We start from the raw sequence: 21,528 nt of genomic DNA, 5'->3' as shown, positions 1-21,528 counted from the left end.
CAAATTTAATAATTTGTTCTGCACTTTGATTGCAAGATTTTGGTTGAAAATTATCTAAACTGTCTTTGGTAATTATTTTTCTTGTTATTATTACAAGCTTAAGATCTTTTGGGAGATTATCACATTTTATGTCTATAATTATTTGAACTCCCTCCTGGTTCTGTTCAATAAAAAATGAAGATCAATAGCTCCTGGCACACAATAGCTATGCAGAGCTTCTTGTCTCTGCAGGCAAGAAATCCTGATCTATAGAAACAATGACTTCTTAGTGCCACAAAAACCTGCATCAAGTTGTCCGTTATTCACTGTTCATCCAGAGGTTGTGTGAATCCCCTTTCTCTAATAGTTACATATTTCTAGGTGATAGACTGCAAAGATATTTGGGAATGGAAGGAAGATACTTCTGGGAGCATGCTGGGGGAACCTTGAAAATGTTCCTTAATGTATTCTAGTGGCTACTCCTAGCCAAAGAAAATGGTGATTCTAAGACTTCAGGCTCCTGTTGGATATAAAATGTGCAAAGCAAGGCAGATAGGCATTTGAATCAAGGTAAACATTACTGGTGCATCTTAAATTGTTAGAGGAACTGTGCTCTGTAGTGTGATGTGAAATAAGAAAGACAACCACCTTTTATACTGTTGTGAGTAGTTTTACAACATGGTTGGGGGCATTTTTGTGGCACCCCCTGGCTGTGTGTTGGTCTTCAGGAAATTAAAAAAAAAAAAAAAAGCAGACTTGCTGCTCTTCTGCAGCTACTTGTGTTTACCGAAACCTGCCTCAATTCAACTGCACTGACAAACTTCACTGTCTACTGCTACAGTGGCAGTATCCAAAACAGTTTGTTTTCAAGCTTTTGTAATAGATCCAGAACAATACCTTTGCATATTTTTTCCCAAAGTTAGACCGATCCGAAAAAAACCTCTTCTGTTCAAAAAATTAGTGTAATGAAAATTTTTAAAATTTGAAACATTAACAAAATAGCAAAACAAATACAACTTGGAGAGTAGAGAATCATTTAACTCCAAATTATCAAAAGTCACATTTTAGCCATGTTATGACTTGTGCAGGCCTGCTGCTGCTGCTCCGTATTTTCCATTTCGAATCTCAGTTAAAAGATTGCTAAAAATACAGAAAATGCTTTCCTACTGTTGTCATGTTAATAAACTGGCACATTTCACTTCAGGCAGCTATAGCATTCTTAATGGGGTGACATGCAGTGAGCACAGGCAGTGGTATGACTCCCCAAAGTTTGTCTCTATAAAGCTGTATGTTTGAGAGCCTCAAAGTATTTTGTGAGAATTTTCAGTATCGTCCCAAGGTAAACACGTGAATAGACACTCAGTATTCACAGCACTAACAGTAGCCCTTGTGACTGAAGAGGGTAAATTGCATTTTACTGGAACAGCAGAAGAAAGGAATATAAGCAACAGATCTTTAGCATGAACGAGAAGAAAAGGAGAGAAACAATACATAATTTTATCTTTGGTATTTTGAATGCTGTCTCTTGACATATCAGACATGGAATACATTTTATTACTGTGTATTAAAAGTTACAATAAATGAGATTAATCAGTGAAGGCTTGATGAACAATAGTAATATTCCTTATTGTTAGCACAGCTAACAGCAAGCCTCAGAAAATGTGACATTCAGAACACTGGATGAATGCCAATCTTACTCCAAATTTATAAACACTAGAAATGACATTTTGAAGAACTATTGATTAGTTACATGGACGTCAATTTCAAGTAAAATAGTGAAAATTTTGGACTTGAGCAACAAAGAAATTAGAGGCTAAAGTGGTAATTATGGGAATCAGCACAAAGATAAATCTTGTCCAATTATGTCCTTTTTTTTTTGACAAGATTGCAGATCTATTTAAAAATGCAAATGCAGAAGCATAGTTGGGATTTTTTTTTTTTCTAAGGCACTAAATATGCATTCATTAAGTGCTTACTTGATTTAGAAGTATTAGAGAATACATTAGGTGGGCTACAACCTGTGCTGATAGATTTAAAAATGTCACTAATGGGGAGATGTAACTGAGTGGTATTATTTCTAGGAAGGACCTTCTACGAATAAGTTAGTTATTTGGTGTAATTAGAATTTTTGTCATTTATGCAGACAATACCGGAAGGTTTTTGGTAGTAAAGTTTGCAGATGACGTGAAAAAAGAAGAACGTTAACAAGGTTGTTATTTCAGGGCAGGCTGGGTAGTCTTAAAAAATTGAGTTGAAAACACTATTTTTGAAGATAGTCAAATACAAGGTACAACAAGTGGGACATCATACTACAGGATAAGAAATTCATTTTCAATTGAAACAAGAGTTGAAAATTTAAAAACCCAAACAAGCTCAGAGTCAGTAGTATGGGAAATAAGGTCTATGTGATCCTGTGATGACTGGAATGGAAGCTGTGAGTAGAAGCAGGGACATGAGCGTGCTATGAGTTGCAATGTGTTGCACTGATCAGGTTTCTTTAGGGTATTTTGCCTTTTGTTCAAGAAAGGTTTTGACATTCTACTAACAGATTGCGGGAGAGATTTTAGGGACTGGCAATGAGATTTAAACCAGGCTTGATGAACTCAGCTTATGAACTTGCTGAAGAGAACAACGAAGAAGCTCTTTTGACTGTTGGAGAAGATACTGCTGGGACTTCCCAGCATGTCTGGCAATGGAATAGTATTATCTAACAACTAGCAGTTGATAGTAGAGAAGTTCACCTTGTAAAATACAGTTTATTGGAAATAAGTGTTTGAACAGCTCATACAAAAGGCAGTGGACATAGAACTAGTCTGGGCCTTTAATTCAGATTCAGAGCAAATTGGATTGAAGCTGTTCACTGTTCTTGGAATTTGTTAACTTAGCAATTCCTCTTTTCCCTTTATCTTAAAACAGTATTTTCTTATGAATAGTAAGGGCAGTTCCGCTTTAAGATTAATATAGTCAAATTATGTCCTTTAGAAGTCACGAAAGAACTTCTCCCCGATGCATAAATTAGTCAACTGTATTATTTTTATTTTTTTTCCCCTCTGAATTGCTTTGAGGCAATATAAATTAGCCACTGGGGAGTAGATAGTTTCTGGAATATAGCTGTAGTCTGAAAGACAATGGGAATGAACCAGCTGTACCTTCCTCATGAACTTGACTTTAAAGTGGTTGTTGGGCTTGGCCTACAGTTCAAATCAGCAGAAAAAAGGTTCTAAAAGGCATTTCCCTTCCTCTCTTCCACACCGCAGAGCATCTTGATACATTTCACCTAGCAACAACTTCTCTCTAGTGTCATTTGCAGCATTTCTCTTCATTCTGTGCCCTTTGTCACGCAATTATTTAATTCTGCCAGATTTCAATCAAAATAAATAAATTTTGATTCAATTAGAGGAGTAACTTGGCTACATCTACTGGAGTGAAGCTCAGACTAAGCATTCTAGCCCGTGAGGCCCGAACTATTGATACTATGAAACAACACTGCTTATATTTTTCAGGCTTTTTTTGCTTAAAATCACTTCCCTTCCTGAAAGGGGCTGCAACTGAGTAAAGTCATCAGGGATTAGTATTCTTTTCTGTATTGCTATTGAAAATGTTTAAGACTAGCTCTAAACAATGGCAGGTTGTACCATACTGTTCAAATTCTAGGCTGACATTGCTACTCTAGCAGACTCAGAGTAACAGATGTTGGGGCAGAGGGTGTAGAAGGAAAATATCGATATTGCCCTACAACCAATATCAGAGGAACCCTGCTTATGCTTAGCGTTAGGGGAGCAACAGTTATATAGTTAGTGTCCCCACAGAAGTCCTATGTTAAAAATGGATGATTGAAAAATTACTTGATCCTGTTTTCTTAGTCATGCAGAAGGGGGTGTGGAAAGTTCTGTGGAAAACCCACTGTTTCCAGGAAGCTGGTGAATCAAAACAGAAATCCCAAAGGAAGGTTTGAGGCCACAGAGCTGTGGTTATAGACAGAAAGTCCTATTAATGTTTCTATTTGAGTACCATAGGAATCTTCACATCTCCTGTGAAAGAGCTCAGTCTCTTTCCCAGGTGACTCTATTTAGACCCGGAGCTGTCGGGTGGCTTCAGCGAGTTGTCCTTAGACAGGAAAATGGATCGATTTCTATTGCTTTACCTTTGCAGGTCCACTGTTGGACACAAGGCGACAGCAACCTGCATTTTGCAAAGCAGTGATTCAAAGTTGCCATAAATTGAGATACTGGTTGTGGGAGGAACGTGTTCTCTGACACGACTGAGATAGGCATCCCAATACTGCACTGTACGTGACTGAAAAATGAAGATATGTCTTTCTCAAGGTCACATTGTCACAGCTTTCAATAAAAATGAAAAACTGTTGATGTAAATTTGCTGAAGTAAAGAATTTTACTTCATTAAAGTGCCATAAAGAATAGAATTCGCTGAATTCATCTGAGATGACCTGAAAAAATAGGAAAAAGTATTTTCCCTAATTGATCTCTAACAACTTAGTGATTTGAGTATGGCTATAGCTGAATCTTGAAGAATGACTCATTAAGAGTGATTAAGGAAAGGACAACTTCTGCAACAGATTTTTGTGAGATCTCATTGCTTTGCACCATTAAATCATAAAAAAAAGGTATCACCATGAAGGGCTTATATCTTTAAAAGACAAGGCATTTTATCACTGCTTTGGTCAGTTTACAGTTAATTTTTTTTACTCTGCCTGACAGCAAGCCATGGTGGCTTACAAGGACATTCAGTTTGCTTGCTCACATAAGGAAATGAAAAAAAGACAGCTGCATCAAAAAGATGAGCAAGATAAGCAAAAAAAGTATATCTTCAAAAATAACACAGTTTAATCTCTCTTTTGTCTTGTTAATTGTTTTTAGTAGAGAGTTTATTTAAATGAAAGATTAGTTAATAGTGGACAAATAAAAACTTATTCTGACAGGTAAAAGGAATGTTTGAAGAAGGCGGCATTCTAGGAGTTCCTGAATTTTGTTTAGATGAGATAGTGCTCAAATATTTTTTAAGGCTTATATGTCATGCTTCTACGCTCAGAATTAGACATGGGATCACTTAAACTGTAAGTGAAATGTGTATGCAAACCTAAGAATGTGAAGAATGTTGGCAAGTATGCATCTTGCTATGTAAATAAATAATACACTGCATATCAGTCAGCCAAGGACTGAACTGGAGAACCTGAGAACCTGGGAGCTGCAGAATATAACTGACAGCACTCTGAACCCTCCTGCTCTGCAAGGGACTACTCTCAACTTACAAAGAACATTTAGAAGATCTGGTGTGCTGGAACACTGTGTCTCTCAGCACTGAATGCAAGTTCTGCATTTAGGTAAAAAGTATTGACCTGAAAGACTTGTCTTGTTCTTACTAGTCTTTATCTTTGGGTTGGTGGAGGAGAACTGAAGACAGAGGCATGCTCTGACCTAGACCTGTGCATCATTTACGTTTTCATCTCTGGAGATTGTGAAGGCTATGCTGTTTCTTGGTTTTGAGTGCTTGTAGTGTGCAAGTCCAAAGTTTGAATGTGGAATACATAGTCTGAAAAGCTTTGATTACTGCTCAGTAAGTTCTCTATGGAAAAGAGCTGCAGATGCTAGAGACCTGAAAAGTTGCCAGAGACACAGGCTTTTTTAGGCAAGTGTGAGCTCTTGTATTTTAAGCTATGCCCAAGTGACTAGGAACCTCTTGGGAAGGAAAGCAAGAGACAAGAGAGAATCTGTGTTATTTCCTGGAGGCATCCAAATGACGGAAACAAGAGGAAGAGTATCCAGGAGCTGTAACATTTTCTTTGATGGGAGTCAAATAGATCTTTTGAAAGCATTTAACAGCTCAGCCACACCTTTGGTACCCTGCAGTTATTAAACATATTTCTAAAATTTCTGGCAAAACCAAATACAAGCAGTATCACTTTTCTATTAAGAACTAAATCTGATTTTTTTTTTTTCCAGAAGTATAGACATTTCAAGGAATTGAAAAGAAATTAAAACCTAATGAGAATTAAATATAATTTGTTTGACAGGTCCAGGTCCCATGTCAACTGAAAAAAGACAAAAACAAGCTACTTGTATTCAGAATGAAATTGAAGTGATAAATTTACATCTTTTAGCTCAAAGTCAGTACTGATTGCATCTTCACATGTTGTTAGAGGGCATGATCAGTCTGAATTTGTTCATTGCAGTAGGTCTTTCAAAATGTTGCATTAGACAGTTCTGTGTCTGTGTGGAATCAGTATCACAAATGATGCTTGCCACAGGCTGTTTAGGAGGGTTTTGGGGGGGGGCAGGGAGAGGGGAAAAGAAAGGTGCCTTCTGCTCTTATGCTTTTAGTGCTAATGGTAGATTTATTATGCTGAACCATAAATCTGTTCTGCCTGACATTGTTTTTAGGCATCAATATCTCATGGCTTGGAGTTCAAGGCACTGTAATTTCTAGAGGAGTTTTCATGGATGACTTACAATTTAAGCAACGTAGTCTCCAGAACTGTGTGTATTGTTCTTTGCTCTTCAGCTTGTAAGAACTAGTTTAGGGAGCTACTAAAAAAATTGATAATCTAATTTCAACATCCTGGAATAATCGACAAAAGAAAACTCAACAAAAAAGCTTGCCAGTACTGATTATTTTCAGTTGATAAAGATCATTCATTACCCAAAATAAATAGGAATATTTATTGAACGCTTAATTAACTGCTTTTTAATTTTAACTTATTCTTTTCTCCTATTTTTGCCATTCTCTTTTAGCATTAATATGCAAAAAGCAGATGGGCTTTTTAGGAGATAAGTACAAAAATAGTGGCTTTGGGAAATCAGTTTGTAGGCACTCTCAGACGTATAATAGGCAGACCTATAAATCTTTCAAAAAATCTGGGAAAGGAATTAAAAAGGCTATCATAGCTAGTTTTATTGCAGAGGAAAAGATATCAAAGAGAAGTCAAAGAATAGTCCATGAATATTAAGATTGCTGTGACCTTGACCTACTCAGTGTTCATAGTTTAATTGTAGAAAGTTTTTATGCTTATTTGGGTTATAATTTTTCAGTTATTTTCTAGGATAATGTATAATGTTAAATATTCAGAAACTGCATGCGTTTACGAAATTCCAAAATTAGTGATGCCTAGCTGAGGAGACTGCACTGAACTTGAGAATTCGGTGTTCGCTTTTCACTGCTGAAATACCTGACCATTTGGAGGAAAATCAGGGACCTTCTTGTAAATGTGTAGAATACTAAATGTAGAATACTAAGGAAAGGAAAGTTGGAAACATTGACACGTTCCATATGAAACATAGAATTTAATACATTTGGAAATATCACTGCTTTGTAAAGTGCTCTTGAATGCAGTTGCAAGATTGGTAAGGTATTATCTAAGAATAAATGAATATTTAGAGTTGTACTTTTGCCTGTTTGAATATTGGTGTCAGTCAGACACTCCAGGAAGTCTGGTCAACTAAAGGAGAAAGATCTTCCTCTTTCTCTAGCTGTCCAATCTGTGGTGATATGACTGGGTCAAACAATTAAAAAAACACATGTAGAGTAAATTCAGGGCTTGAGTTGTCAGATAATACTCAAAATCAAAGCTGATGCTGCCTTTTTCAAAAAGGAGGTATGAGCTATGCTTTTATTGGTTTTGCTAACAGAAGTAGCACATGACCAAATAGAAATGGCCGACAACTTCAGAGAGAGTTGTGTAAAGGACTTGTATGTGGAAACCCCTTGCCCCGTGATATCAGGTCTAAATGCAGACTTGGAGCCACTGTTTACACATTTCAGCATGAATCACTTGTGAAAGTTGTTCAGGAACACAAGGGAGAAATTATTTTGAGACCAGAAAGCAAGGTCAGAGAGGATGGAAAAAACCAAAAACCTGCACCTAAAGATGTTGTAGACGTCTCTCTTGTCAGTGATACTGGAGCATTATAATGTTTCATAAAATCCCAAATGGAGTCTATCTTAGTACGAGCAAACCTCAAGCAATGATTTATTTATGTGCAAGGCACCTTAAGAGCAAGGTGTCTAAAAAAGATCCTCCTCAAGATTCTTGGCAGGAGTAATGTCTATGAGATACTGCTGCCTTTGTTTGAGCATGGAACAGAAAGAACCTTGTGGACATAAAACTCAGCCAGTAAGGAAAATTTGGTGATAAGCATTCTTAATTTCTACCACCAAATTTTTCATAAAAGAAAAAAATCCACAACTTGTTTCTTAGACTTACAGTCTTCTGTAAAACGTCACTAGCATTATCTTTATAAGACAGGTATAGCAAGAGTCTAGATTGTTTTGTACTCCTCACATTAAACTCTCAAACATTCATGTTTTCATCTCCATCCTTACATGAGGGCTATTCTAGCCCATTCTTCTTTTCTAATCAGCTTTATTGTACAGTCATTTGCAAAATAATACCTTTTTTTTTTTTTTTAATGTGTTTATTTAGTTTGACAGAAATCTTATAACTGCTGGGGCATCAGAATAATTAATTTGGTAATGGAGAACCCTAGAAACTTCTTTTCTTACCACTGTCAAGCATTAGACTCTACTACTCGCATTATCAGTCTTTCACTACGCATCCTACATGTTGGCAGTTTCTTTATCAATTTGTGTTAGGATAGCCTTGATTTGCCAGCAGATCAAAATGAGTTCATCTAGAGCAAAAATGGTTATAAGAATTATTGTAAACCAAAAAGTTTTGTGGCTCGATGGAAGAATAAGTTGGCTAATTCCCGAGAAAAGTGAACCATTTTTACACCCCAGACAGAAACCGTGGCTTGCAGGCGTATTCTGAATGACAATAACTTAATGTTTACAAATGATTACTTTGTATTTACTTATCCTCATGACAAAAGAGTATAATGAGACAGTCACTATTCTGTGATTGAACATACGGTTTATAGGCAACATCATAGAAAAGAAGACTGGAAAAGCTTTGAAGGAATATCTAGTTCATAATTTTGCCCAAAGATGGAATCAGCTGTATCAAATTTAGACAAGTTAGCCTGAACTGTTACATCAAACAAACTCTGTCTTGCCTTTGCAATGCTGACAGTCAAGTTTGCTATTCTGTTCATTTAGGCAGCATTTTCTACTCAATGTCTGTGTGTTGGGTTGGTTTACCTATAGTTTACCTACAAACTTTATTTATCTACCTGATGTGGTCAACATTTATTATCTGTAAGCAGATTATCCTGGTATTGTATTAACTGTGGCATGGCTGTGGAGGCATCTGAGCTGGCTTTAGATGAGTGGTTTGGCTACTTTGATGTTTTTGAGTGCTGTGATCAACAGAATCGCCAACTTTTAGCACCTTAATTAAACTGTCATTGTTTACTTTCATAGCTGGTGGTGGTTGTATTTTCAACAGCATGTAAATAGTTTTCTTGTAAGAAAATACTCTTATTTGACACTTGAAACACCAAAAGTAGAGGCTGGTACATATAAATTATATCAAGTTTTAATAGAGACTCCTCATTATCAGTCAGCACCAGTAAGAATAAATGCACCATGTTTAATATTATTTGCTGATGCGGTACAAATAAATTGCACTGACTGGATGTTACTGACTTCAAAACCAGCATTAACTGTTTAAAAATTGTTCTCAGATGATATTTCCCTTGCATTATTTTTTGTCTCCACATTATACTTTAAACCCACGGCTAGTATATCCAACTAGAAAAACATATTTAAAAAAACAGAAGTATATTTTTTTAACCTGATCAAATTTGTTAGAAAGGTCATTGTATGCTTATTGATAAAAGAGAAATAATAATTTCAGTAGATTTTGTAAACAAAAACTGGATTACTTATGCTCCTTTCACCTTCACCTTGATTTTCCCATTTGAGATCAGAGCTCAAATCACGTTTATTCTGCTAAAGGCATGACTAAGTGTAATAGTCTCTGTACCTAAGCTGACTTCTGTAAAACCCAGCCAATGTCCTACCTTGATACTAAAACTTTCAGTGAGTTTGGTGACCTGTCTTTTGGTGTTGCCGCAATGCTACTGCTGAGTTCCTCTTTCCTCTTTAATGCAGCCCAGGATTTTAACTTGGCAAGTTTCAGAGCTGTATGGAGAATTATGTCCATTATTTCACTTACTCACCCAAACCCATTTAATTTAAACAAGAAGGACCATCAAATATAGAAGTACTTTCATAAAATGGAGCATTAAATATTATTAAATTATATTTTCTTTATCTCTCCTTTTTTGTATTCATTATCAAATGATGCTGATCTCTGACATTAGGTATTTGTGTCCAGTTGCATTACTCTTGATCATGCCTAATCAAACTGTCTCTCATATAACTAGAAAACTTAAGATGCCCTATCTTAGTGAAACCTTTGCTTTCTTTTCTAAGGAGAAACTATATCACTCAAAATACTAATTCAAGCATATTTTATATATGCATTATCAGTAAGGCTCTTTACTTACTATTCAAGTATTCAAATAAATATGGAATACAAGTTATATGCAGTGATTTAAATTAATGTAAAGCTGCTTTTTGTAAACAAGGCTGTGTAGGTTTCTAGCTGCTGGCTAAGCCTGGATACTTGTTTCTCCTCTAGTGGCCCCCGCAAAAGAAGTGTTAATATAACCAAAACAATAATAAACTGAGAAATATTCCAAAGCTGCTCTCCAAAAAATACAAAAAAAATACAAGAAGTGCCTGTAAACATCTTCACAACCAGGAATGCATCTTACCCAGCATTTTCTTGAAAATATCAAAATTACTGTAATACAACCACTTTAAAAACAGGTAACAAATGGTTATTTTTCTAGAAATTTAGTTGCATGCAGTAAAGTTTACTTAAGGGAATAGCACTTCCATTTGGAAGTTAATCCCGGTATTTTGTTTTATACCGTTGCTTTTCTTCTACTTACCACAATGGGTAACATATAGAGAAATGTATGCAGCAGCTGTCTGTGTCTCTCCTTCCTTACTTTGCCTTGCAGTTGCTCTCCTGTTCACTGTAGCTGTGCAGTCCTCTAGATAAAGAGTGGCGGGAGTTCTGCTACCTTGACAGTAGGTGCAGATGCAGCTTTAGCCCTGGCTAGCTGCCTCATATTCGTAACACCCTTGCTCCTTCCGGTCATTCGTTCCAGGGGAGGAATGACAGCAGCACTTCTGAGCTGTTCTTATGTTTTCTCCCAGAACACCCAGGGAAAGCAGACTTCGTGATCTCCATGCTAACTACCAGCCTGCCTGCTGCCAGTTCTCCCTACTTCTGCCAGTGATGACATTCAGCTTGCTCCTCCGCACAGGATACAGCACTGATTCCTCATTATGTAAGGCAGTCTAGGTCAAGTGTAGGAGAGACACTGCTGGCCTGAGCAAGCTGGTGGATTGCTTCCTCAGCTTCATGCTTCATGGGGTCTGGAAGCTGGATCCTGATCTTTGCTACATCTCCTTGGGTAAACATTTTTGCATTATTTAAGTGGTTACTGTGCTATTTTTCTATGCAGATAGCTGTCAGCCATGCTGTGAATTGCAGAGAGAATTTGCTAGGTGAAACCAGCTCTGTCAGCATGATTGAATGAACAGAGTAGTAGTTCTTCTAGGCATCTCAGCTTCAAGATGCTTTACAAATAAATAAATCATAAATTGGGTTTGTTTAACTAACATCTTTTCTAACTGTATGGGGATTATTGTTAATTTGAATGATTAAGCAGTGAATGAAGTGCATTTGCTTGAAGGTGGTGTGGGAAAGCATTATTGGATATAGCTATTAGCTCTGAGAGGTTTACTGCAGTTCCTGGCTGTTGCATTGTTTTAGCCTTGCAGATTACAAATATGCTTCCTTTATTAAACAAAGCAAAATTTTAGCAATTGTATTTAATTGTAGTGAACTCTTAAGTTATTTTTTGAAGTAGCAATTAAATCCAAGATACTCTTTGCTATTTACTGCATGAATGAGTGAATCTGTATGCTTCTGAAATATGTAAGGTGAATACTGCAGATAAAATTATATTTAGTGACTGCTCTGCAGAATGCCAGAACACTACGTGTTAGCTAGATTTATATTACAGTATAGCTTTTTTTTTCATGCAGCATCTAGAATGGAAAGATTTTTTTTGTATTTCCACTCTGCTGACAAATCAGTCTGTGACAAAACATAGAACAGGTTCGTCCTTAACCAAATTATACGTATTGTCAGGTGCTGGAACATCTGATTATACTGGAATGCAGCAGAAGAGGCCCTGGAAAGTAACAGCATAACACTGATACTGCAGCATCATGTAGGGAAATTCAGCAAGGCTAGCCTGCTTGCTAGGGACAGTTACTATATAGTAAATATTTTAATATTTTGGGAGATAATTAGAAAACTTGTGTTTATGTACAGTACCTTGGACAGCAACTTTTGTTTTTGTTTTTTTTTTCCCTTTTGGTCAGCATTGTATGAATGAGTTACATTTAACAGCTTACCACCAAGATTCCATTTAATATATTAACTTTAAAATAGTGATGTTTCTATTGAATTATGTTAATGAGCGTCAAAACAGAAAATTAAAAAGGCAAAACTATTGTCTATTGACAATATGGCATTTACAGAATTTTCATGTCTAATAAGTAACTGCTCACTCTAAGAATAAATAGCAAGGTCCCTTTCTTAAATCAAAGTAACATTGAATATTAATAAAAGATTATGTGTTAATATCAGAATAAAACTATTTTTGATGGGCAGAGTGGAAGTCCTGTAATTGTGGGGTTTTTTCCCTCACTAGAAACTAGTAGTTCTTCACACTGTTCTAGAAATAACTGTTAGAATTCAATTTCAACACTTGTTTGTGAAGTAAATTGTTGTATCATTTTCTTATTATCTTTAGAAGCTCTTTTTCTCTTGAAAAGAACTGTCAAGCAGTTACTTGTCTCTTCATCAGGGTCTTACCTTACCAGTTATTAAATTACTTTTTCTTTCTTTTTTTTTTTTTTTTAAATGACAATCATGTAGATCTATGCTGTGATATAGTAGAAATACCAGGCTGCTGCCTTCATTTATTACATTGTGAGAGAAGTTAGGTTCAAGAAAATGTAACTCATTTTTGGTATCTTGAAAACACCTCTTTTGCCATGCAATGTATTACCTTGTGTAATATTTTAACACACAATTTTATACTTCGAAATACAGAAGTACGTCTTGCAAACAAACTCTTAAAATGATAGCATAGTGTAGAACTTAGAACAAAACTGCTGGGTACCATGCATTATTTTAATGAAGTACTTCAGATTCTTTGCTTCTTGTTGCCTGAAGTGTTCTAAAATAGTTATGCTATCATATATGCGTACACTGTGTTCCTTCCAATTTCAAGTGTGGGTGCTTGAGGTATTTTCTTACAGGCTTAAGGAGTATTAATAGCATATAGAATAATAATTCTAAAGAAGACTTATTGTCTTTAAATGTATGATCACTCTCTGGATGTGTTATTTTTAGTTTTATTGCATCATGGTTCATAGCAGGGCATGCACAGCACTCTCAGCATAGCAAGGTGCAGATGCTTCAGTGGGATACAAAGTGTTAGAAAATGGTGTTTCCTATGTGTATTTATCTTTCTTATACTCTGGTGTATTACTTTGGGTCTGAGAAATTGAATCTGAGCTCTAAGGTATGTTTTGAACCCACTACAGTGCAGGATATTGACCATTAGTGGTCAGCGCCTCCTCCTAGCATTTTTCTGTGGTTTACTGGAATTGTCTAATCCATGGCTACCTCAGTAGCTTGCTTTCAGTATTCTATATATTCCCTCACATCACAATAAGCAGCTTGAGTTTCTGACAAACTTTTCACTTTTCTTCCCAGTGCTAGAGTTTTCTGTCCTGAAAGGGAGTTTCTCAGCTCTCTTCATAGCCATGGAAATGTCACTAAAACTGAGGAGCATGGAAACAGTATAGAAGTGTGTGAGCAACATTATTTTTAGAATAATGTGTTTAGCATAAGCAATAGTGAAACCATTTTTTGTAAACCATAACATTAGCAAAGTATAGGAGTATATATTAGACTATTAGTTTCTGTAAAGATATTTATATTTCAGATTTTATCATCCCATTTTAATTGAGTACTAGAGGTATATTTTGTGATTACATTCATGTGCTAAGTTAGTGCTAAATTGAAAAAGGAAGGCTTCAAACGTCTGTGTTTTAGTTTATCTTCATGTATCATCTAAATGGAAGAGTGTCATAGTACACTTCACAAGCTTTCCAGGTAAGTCTGGGCTCTCACAAATGCAGATCTTTGATTGTCCAGAACTGCCAACTTTTATTTCCATCTAGTACACAGAAACATTCCAAATGTTTAGAAGATACCTGTTTAGAAGCTGGTAGATATACTCTATTCCTTGTGCAAAAAGTTATATTCAAAGGTTTGCCCTGCTTTTCATTGAACCTAGTTAGATGCAATCTTCTGTGTTGCTACAGTCCACGTCATTTTTCCAGGTCCTGGTTTTCCATTATGATGTTTTTCCATCCTCAACTGCTTGTATAGCTCTTCTGTGACTGCAGTATGATTGATTCACAAATGTAGAAAGATAAAAAGCGCCCAGGATTATCAAGTTCGCCTGCTTATCCATGGAGGATATTGGATGGCTCATTCCTTACATATTAGATACACATACACTCCATCACCAGTTTTTCACACCCACTGCAATTTGCAGAATTCATTCCTGGAACACTAGAAAGAGATACTTTAAAGAATCAAAGGAGATTTCTTCATGTTTTGATAAATTAAATGGACCTCAGACACTGCTATTAAAAAAATGTGTATAAAAATTGCTGTTAACACTTTATTCATTGTGTATATAAAAAACAGTCTTGTGTTGCTGCTTTCATGGTTACTGCTATGGCTGAACATCCAAGCTTCTAAAAGTTAATTTTAAAGGTTTCTCTAGATTGTACTGAACTGTAATGTTTGCACTGCAAATGCTGAAACAGAATAGTGATAGAAAGAGCTACATTCTCTTTTTCTTCAGCTGGAGTTCACTATAGGTTGCTTTCAGAAAGGGAACTGTGTTGCAGAGGATCACAAGAGAAGGACTTCCAGATCAATCCTGTCAAGTGCTGAAGAAAACCAGAAGTTCCTAGTGCTTGGTTATCACTAAGGGTGGGCATTTTGTGGCACTTGAGCAAAAAATATGTTGGGCTGTTCTTCATCAGCGCTCTTAAATATTTGCAAAGTAATTCCTGAGGCAGAGCCAAGAGCAGAAGTGGTCAAAATCCGTGTGAGGGCAAGTGAACCACAAATCTCCATTAATGCAAACTTACCAGGTCTGCAGAATCTGAAGTCTACAAAACTGCAAGCTCAAGGCTGCAATGGGGGTTTGCCTGGCAACTGTGTCCCTGCTGTGCAGGGCATGGAGGTGCTCTCCTTTGGGCCTGTTGGATGGTTGCTTCAGCCCAGGTCCATTCAGATGATTGCTCCTTGGGCACTCAGGTTGAGAGTTGTCATCATCCCTGCAGGAAGAAGTGATCAGAAATTTCCAAAGTAAATGTCATGACTATCCCAGACTTGGTTGGTTTTGGTAATTATTTTGTGAGCTATTAGCCGTGTCCTGTTTGTTTAGAGACAGTAAAAAAGACAAGCTGGAATTCTGGGGGGAGAGGGGAGACCATGTTTTATTTACTAACTTTCACTTCATCTCAGAATTGGAGCAGCTGTACTTTTTCATAATTATTGTTGTTTTCTTCAGAATTCAAGGGATTTGGCCCCTTAGCAGCTGGGAAGAAGCTGCTATTGTGTTGATAAAGTCTTCTTTCTGAGACTGTATATCAGATGGCAGTCTGGTTCAAGGAGCCACCAAAAGAGCTTTTGAAGATAACCACAAATCCTACCAGTTTTCCTGACACTTAAGCAGGTGGACCTGAACTTGAGTATCTGGTTATGCCAGTGTGACATGAAATCTGAGCCGTGAGAAAGGGTGCTTAAAAAAAAAAGCTTTCAGTACTTTAGAGATCTCCAAGTATCATTAACAAAGTCAGTCATCATTAAGCATCCTATGCTGCACCTCTACTGAAGCTTACTGAAGGATGTTTTAGGACTATTGAAAACTGCATGCTTTCATAATGCATTAAAATTATGTTTGAGCTGGGGGGAAATTTGGTATGGTCAGTGTTATGTTCAGGATGAAAACTGTAGGCACATGAGGTATCTCAGAAATATTTACTGCCCAGTGTTTATTGTTCAAACTACCCAAATTCTTAGTTTATTGTTTTATTTTGTGGTGTTTATTGCATTTCAAAAGGCAATATTTACCTATAAAATGTCAAACATGCCCAGACTGTAGCAAAGACTACAGGAACTCATTAGAACTTCAAGCTGAGGAGTAAACATTCTGCCTTTCAACCTAGTGATAAATCTGCATTTGTAAACACCAGACAATTCATCATTTCCAGAAACATCCTTCATGAGGGAATGATCAGTTGGCATCAGCAATTGTATCTGGACATCTGTTTAGTATTTGAAATCTTAAGGATGATTCTGAGTCAGAGGTGCTACTAGCACAACAAAGTAATTTGTCACCTGCAAATGTTCTTTATAGCACTGAAGAACTTTGCAAATCTATGAAAAAAAGATAACCCAGTTTCTACAATTATACCTAAATAAGAATCAAACAGTTAAAGAGTGTGTTACCAGCTGATAATAATAAGGGTTTATAGCTCTTTCTACCTCAAGGTCAGAGAACTGAAGTACATTTGGGTAGTGAGGAGCTACCTGAGCTACTGAGCAGCTGACCAGTAGTGCCAGCAGAAAAGCTGGATTCGAAACTGGTGATCATGGCAGCAGTGAAACGTGACCACACGTGAAGCCTTTCTAAATCCGTGTCCAGGCACATTCAAAGGAGACCGATTGCATGGTTGTATCCAACCTGGTCTTGCCCGTTGCAGGATACTATTTGAGCCTTAGTATTTGGTTATATTATGATATATTTTAACTAAATATTTAGTGTCATAAGGTTGTTTGCTGTGTTCTTTTTTTAATCACTGTAGTATTTGCAAAGAAAATATTTTTAAAATTATGAGATTAGATTTCAGTGTTAGAACAGCTGTTTATAACATTCTGCATTGATAAATGCTTGACTAGTAGGTACTCTGCTGAGAGGCTCCAAGTGCTTGTTGTGAAGGGCCAAACATGTAAGGCCACCGCTGGGAGGTAGAGAAATTTGGCTTCACATAGCTGGGATTCAAGCAAAAATTTAAGCAGTCAAAAACCTTGTTATGTAAAAATATTAAAGAACATATCAGAACAATACTGGAATTGACTCTAGAGGATCGAACTCATTATAGCTGCCTGGGGTCACTGAATCACTGACTAACATGTGAAGGACCAGTTATATCATAGATGACAGCCTTATTGCTTACAGGTATTAATTAGGTGTATTTTCTTTTGTCTTTGCTTGCCAAAATTGTATTACACCATGAAAGAAATGCAATATTATTTTTGGCCCTTCTTTTATGCATCTCTCACCTTCCAAGTAACTGCACCCTCCCTTTCCTGCCATACTGTGCCCACTCCCCTCAGTGTGGCTGAAACAAGGGGTTACAAAAGTGTTCGCTGATGCACATCCCAGTTCCACTTCTTTTTCCTTTTCTTTTGTCAAGAAAGCAAAACAGGAAATACATAATGCTGTCCGATTTAGCTCAAACTGAGGCTGGTCCAGTGCAGCTGGAGTTTGCTGGATTAGCAGATACCGTTACTTAGCAGTCTGAATTATAATAAAAAGGAGCATTTTTTGTCCAAGTTCCAGATTTGGCTGTGCAGCTGTCATCTGAACACAGGAATGTATAGCTCTGACGTGGCAGTCGTGTACCAGGCTGTGTGATTGGCAGCGCTGTCTGTGATAGATGGACACGTCACATGACTCTGGCACAGGAGGTTTTTTTTTCTTTTATTGATCCCATGACTGAAGATATTGAATCTACCACCAGCGCTCAGCGGGGAGGTTTAAGACAAGACAGAGGACAGGTAGCGTTTGCTTGTGACATGCAAGGGCTGACCTAGAAAGGTTTCTGGTGCTTTCGTAACAGACCACCTTCCACCTTTACCCAAACTGTTTCCTTCTCATGTTTCAGAGACAAATAATTAACAGAAAAGAATGAAAATTAATGAGAATTTTTTGTTCTTTAACACTGGATAAGGACATGTACTCAAAACAACCCCTGCCCTTTGTTCTTGCTGAAGGAGCATGCGGCTGTAGGTCTTCAGACCCGTGTAAGTCAGAATCTCTTTTTAAAAGCAAACCTCTACAGCTGGTTCGTTTCTTTTGCCGGTAGATGGGGCTGTCCGTTAAGGTGATGGCTCAGTATCTTTTTTTTCCCCTTCTCCCTTTTTTTCTTTCTTCACCTTCCTCTCTGTCTCTCTCTGCCTCCCATTTCCCCCGTTTCCCGCCCCCGCTCCCGTTTTCCTTTTGCCTGCTATTTGCTGACTTGTGTTAGGTACCATAGAGAGAGTCTCAGAACAGCAAACAGAGAATGCAGCAGAGAAGCAGAGAGGATACTGCAGAGCTTTTGTGGGCTTTTTTGGTTTGTTCGTGGTTTTTTTGTTGTTGTTGGTTTGTTTGTTTTTTCCTTCGCATTGAGAATACAGGTATTTATAAATACCTGGTAATCTTTTGGAGCTAGGAATCTGAAAAAGTTTATTAGTGAACATTTCAAGCATTTCATCATCACTATCTACTGCGTTCTGGTTTTTTTCTTTTTGTTTTGTTTTGCTTTTTTTGTGTTTTTTGGTTGGTTGTTTTTTTCCCTCTCATAATACATTTGAAATTCATCTTTTATCAGGTAAGACAGCAGGATGTTAAGTCCCAGACCTTAGTTCATTTATGTTAGCTGTCCACACGGGGTGCCCCCCAGCTTTTTTTAATCATTTCGTCATGCTTGATTGGTAGTTATTGTGAAACATATAATTAAGGAGAAAATCCAATTCTCCTGGTTTTTAAAAATGTTTCAAAATCTGCAGTTGGGTCTTTTTGGCAGTACAGCATTTTGTTACAAGATGGATCGCACTGGCTTTATATTTTTGGGTGTTTGCCAGTTTGGGGGGGTAGTGTTGAAATTATTATTCAAGGTTTTTCCTCTGAGCTGTTCAGAAGTTAACAGAGATCATGTTGTTCCTTCACATGGAAAACGTATTAAGGGCTGAAGCAAATAGTTTTTAGTTGAAATACTAGCATTGCAGGAGTGTTCAGCTTTCCTACCCATAGAGAAGCTCTGCTTTAAGGCCAAATGCTTCACACAAATGTTTGAGCTTTACTTAAGGAAGAAAAGGCTCCCTCCTCTTTTTCCCCCTCTCCCCATCTCCCTGTGCCCTTAGTTTTTCTGATCAGGTACACTGCTAGAAGCTCTTACTTTGGTTTATACTGATCAGGACTGGTTGTAATGCTGTAGATGTAACTCGGTTCATCTGAACCGTCTTGCTTTTTCAAACAGCACAAGAAATTTGCCAGGTGGACATCAAGCTCTTTCAGCATCTTTTCTAAAATGGATTTCTTCTCTGCTGCTTGTCTGAGGTATGTGCTTAAAAGACTCCCACTGAACTAATTTAACTGGGATTGGGCTGTGTGTTCAACCCACCCGCCCTTCGTCCCCGCTTTGAAAATGTTGTTGATCATTCTGCAGTATTTGAAAATGGATCGGTGTTTTCTGTCCCTGTTGAAAACTGATTCAATTGTACTTATTCCAGAAATGCTTATTTTGTAGCAATGGTGTCAAACTCCTGAGCTATATCGTCTGATATTAGTGTTGTATTCTTGAAATCCACATACTTTTCTTTTGTATTTTTCAGGCTTGACTGATACATTAAGCTAAAGTACAAAGGAAAAAAGACTGCTAAAAATTACTCTGAGAATCTAATGTGAAACAATAACAGGATGATTGCTGTCAAGACTGACACCCTGTTGGTTTATTCTGTTGAGCCTGGTTTGTGTGATCTTGAATATCTGCTGAAGTATTTAGACTTAAGAAAGCAAATTAGTGACAGGCAGCCTTAAACTGATTGTCCTCATTTGCCGGGTAGTCACAGAAAGTTTTCATTGTTTTAAAGAGGGTATCAATGATGGGGGGTGGTGTGGGGGTGTGGAAGTAAGACATTTAGCCTGTCTCAAGGGATGGCAAATCTTTATTGCATAAAGCATAGTATAATCAGTACAATTCTATGGAAATTCTAGGAAAACAGCAGCAATTTGCATAATATCTTGTACCAGAAAGAAATAATTTCAAAAGTCTGACTATAATGACTTACAGGAAAATTATATAGATGAATGTATATCATTGAATCATATATCTCATCAGTTGTTTGCAACAATACTTTATATCGGGGCAAGGGTGCTGCTTTATTGATCACTGAAATCTGCATTGAAAAGTGTCATAATCTAAACTTGCTTTGAAGTTTCAGAAGTCGTAAATGTCAACAACTGAGATATTTGGAAACTAAAATAAATGACATATTATTTAGTTTTTAAAATGAAGGTGGTCTGGAACTAGAAGACCTTTAGAGTGTCTATGAAATGACACTTCAATGTACTATCCCAATGCCAAGTGCTTTAAAGGACAGCTGCTTGTTGACTTTGAAGCCTGGCATCACTGCTACTGTCCATGTCACACCACATCCTTCCAACATGTGAATTCTGCTGTAAGAGTTCTCTGCATTAATGACAGAAGGGGACAAAATCACAAAGCTTAGCATTATATTTTGTCTCTTAAATGGTATTTTACAGATTTTTTTTTCTATCATTTTTGTCTATCTGAAGTTGAAGAACTGAGATTAAAGAAGAATGTTTTCCTTCTCTTGGTTGTGAGAAATATTCTGTCAATAATTAGAAGAAGTGGATAGTTCTTTGCAAATTTCTTTTTGAAAAGGAGCAGAAAGCTTGAAGTAATTTCTGTGTATATGTATTTAGAAGTGTGATGCTCTTTGGGATGAATGTCTTTTATTTTATTAATTTTCGGAACTCCATTACCAACTCACCTGTGGGAAAACATGTTTGGTCTTTTGGGCTAAACATCATGAAGAGATTTGTTGATTCTCTTCCAGTAGTAGAAACATATTCTACCTTCTTTTTCTCTGCTGGAGACAGCAGATATATATAGGAGGCAGGGGGATTCCACACGAGTAAGAGACCCATATTTGTCCTGTAGACTTTCTGTTGATGCCAAAATGAATACAACAGAAGGCAAGCTAAATTAAAAATTGAACAATATATATTCACACTTGTAAACTGAGAAAAAAAATGTGCTGTCAGTAAGACATAATGGATAAAGAAGACCATTAGGCTTTTTTTAGCATAATGTTTTAGAGCACTTAAGAGATCAAATTGCTCAAAGAGAAAACGATCATAAATCTGAAACATTCTAAAATGGAAAAAAAAAAAAAAGGAACCTTTGAGTAAATGTTAACCATTAAAAGCTACAACTCATGTTTCTGACTGAATCTGATCTTGTAGGGAGATGGGGAATATCATGGAAGTTCTTCAGATGTTTTTCCCAAAACTCAGTAGTTCTGGCACATGTTACTTCTATTTTTTCTAGATGTAGGTTTGTTCTCTGTAGAATCCTTTCCATAAAAACATA

At 36.9% G+C, this 21,528-nt stretch overlaps 1 protein-coding gene across 1 annotated transcript in view; it reads left to right on the top strand.

Annotated features, from left to right (window-relative positions):
* The first annotated feature begins 11,240 nt into the window (after window positions 1-11,240).
* The window catches only part of LOC136102875 (sodium channel protein type 1 subunit alpha), a 98,049-nt gene continuing 87,761 nt past the window's right edge, over window positions 11,241-21,528 (top strand). Inside the window, exon 1 of the mRNA XM_065840303.2 lies at window positions 11,241-11,387. The gene's annotated coding sequence lies outside the window, so the exon portion shown is untranslated. The remainder of the gene's footprint in view (window positions 11,388-21,528) is intronic.

Source organism: Patagioenas fasciata, chromosome 7 (assembly GCF_037038585.1).
Source record: "Patagioenas fasciata isolate bPatFas1 chromosome 7, bPatFas1.hap1, whole genome shotgun sequence".
Lineage (NCBI taxonomy): Eukaryota > Metazoa > Chordata > Aves > Columbiformes > Columbidae > Patagioenas > Patagioenas fasciata.
Note: the sequence above shows the minus strand (reverse complement) of the source record. Positions and strands in the feature narration are given on the sequence as shown.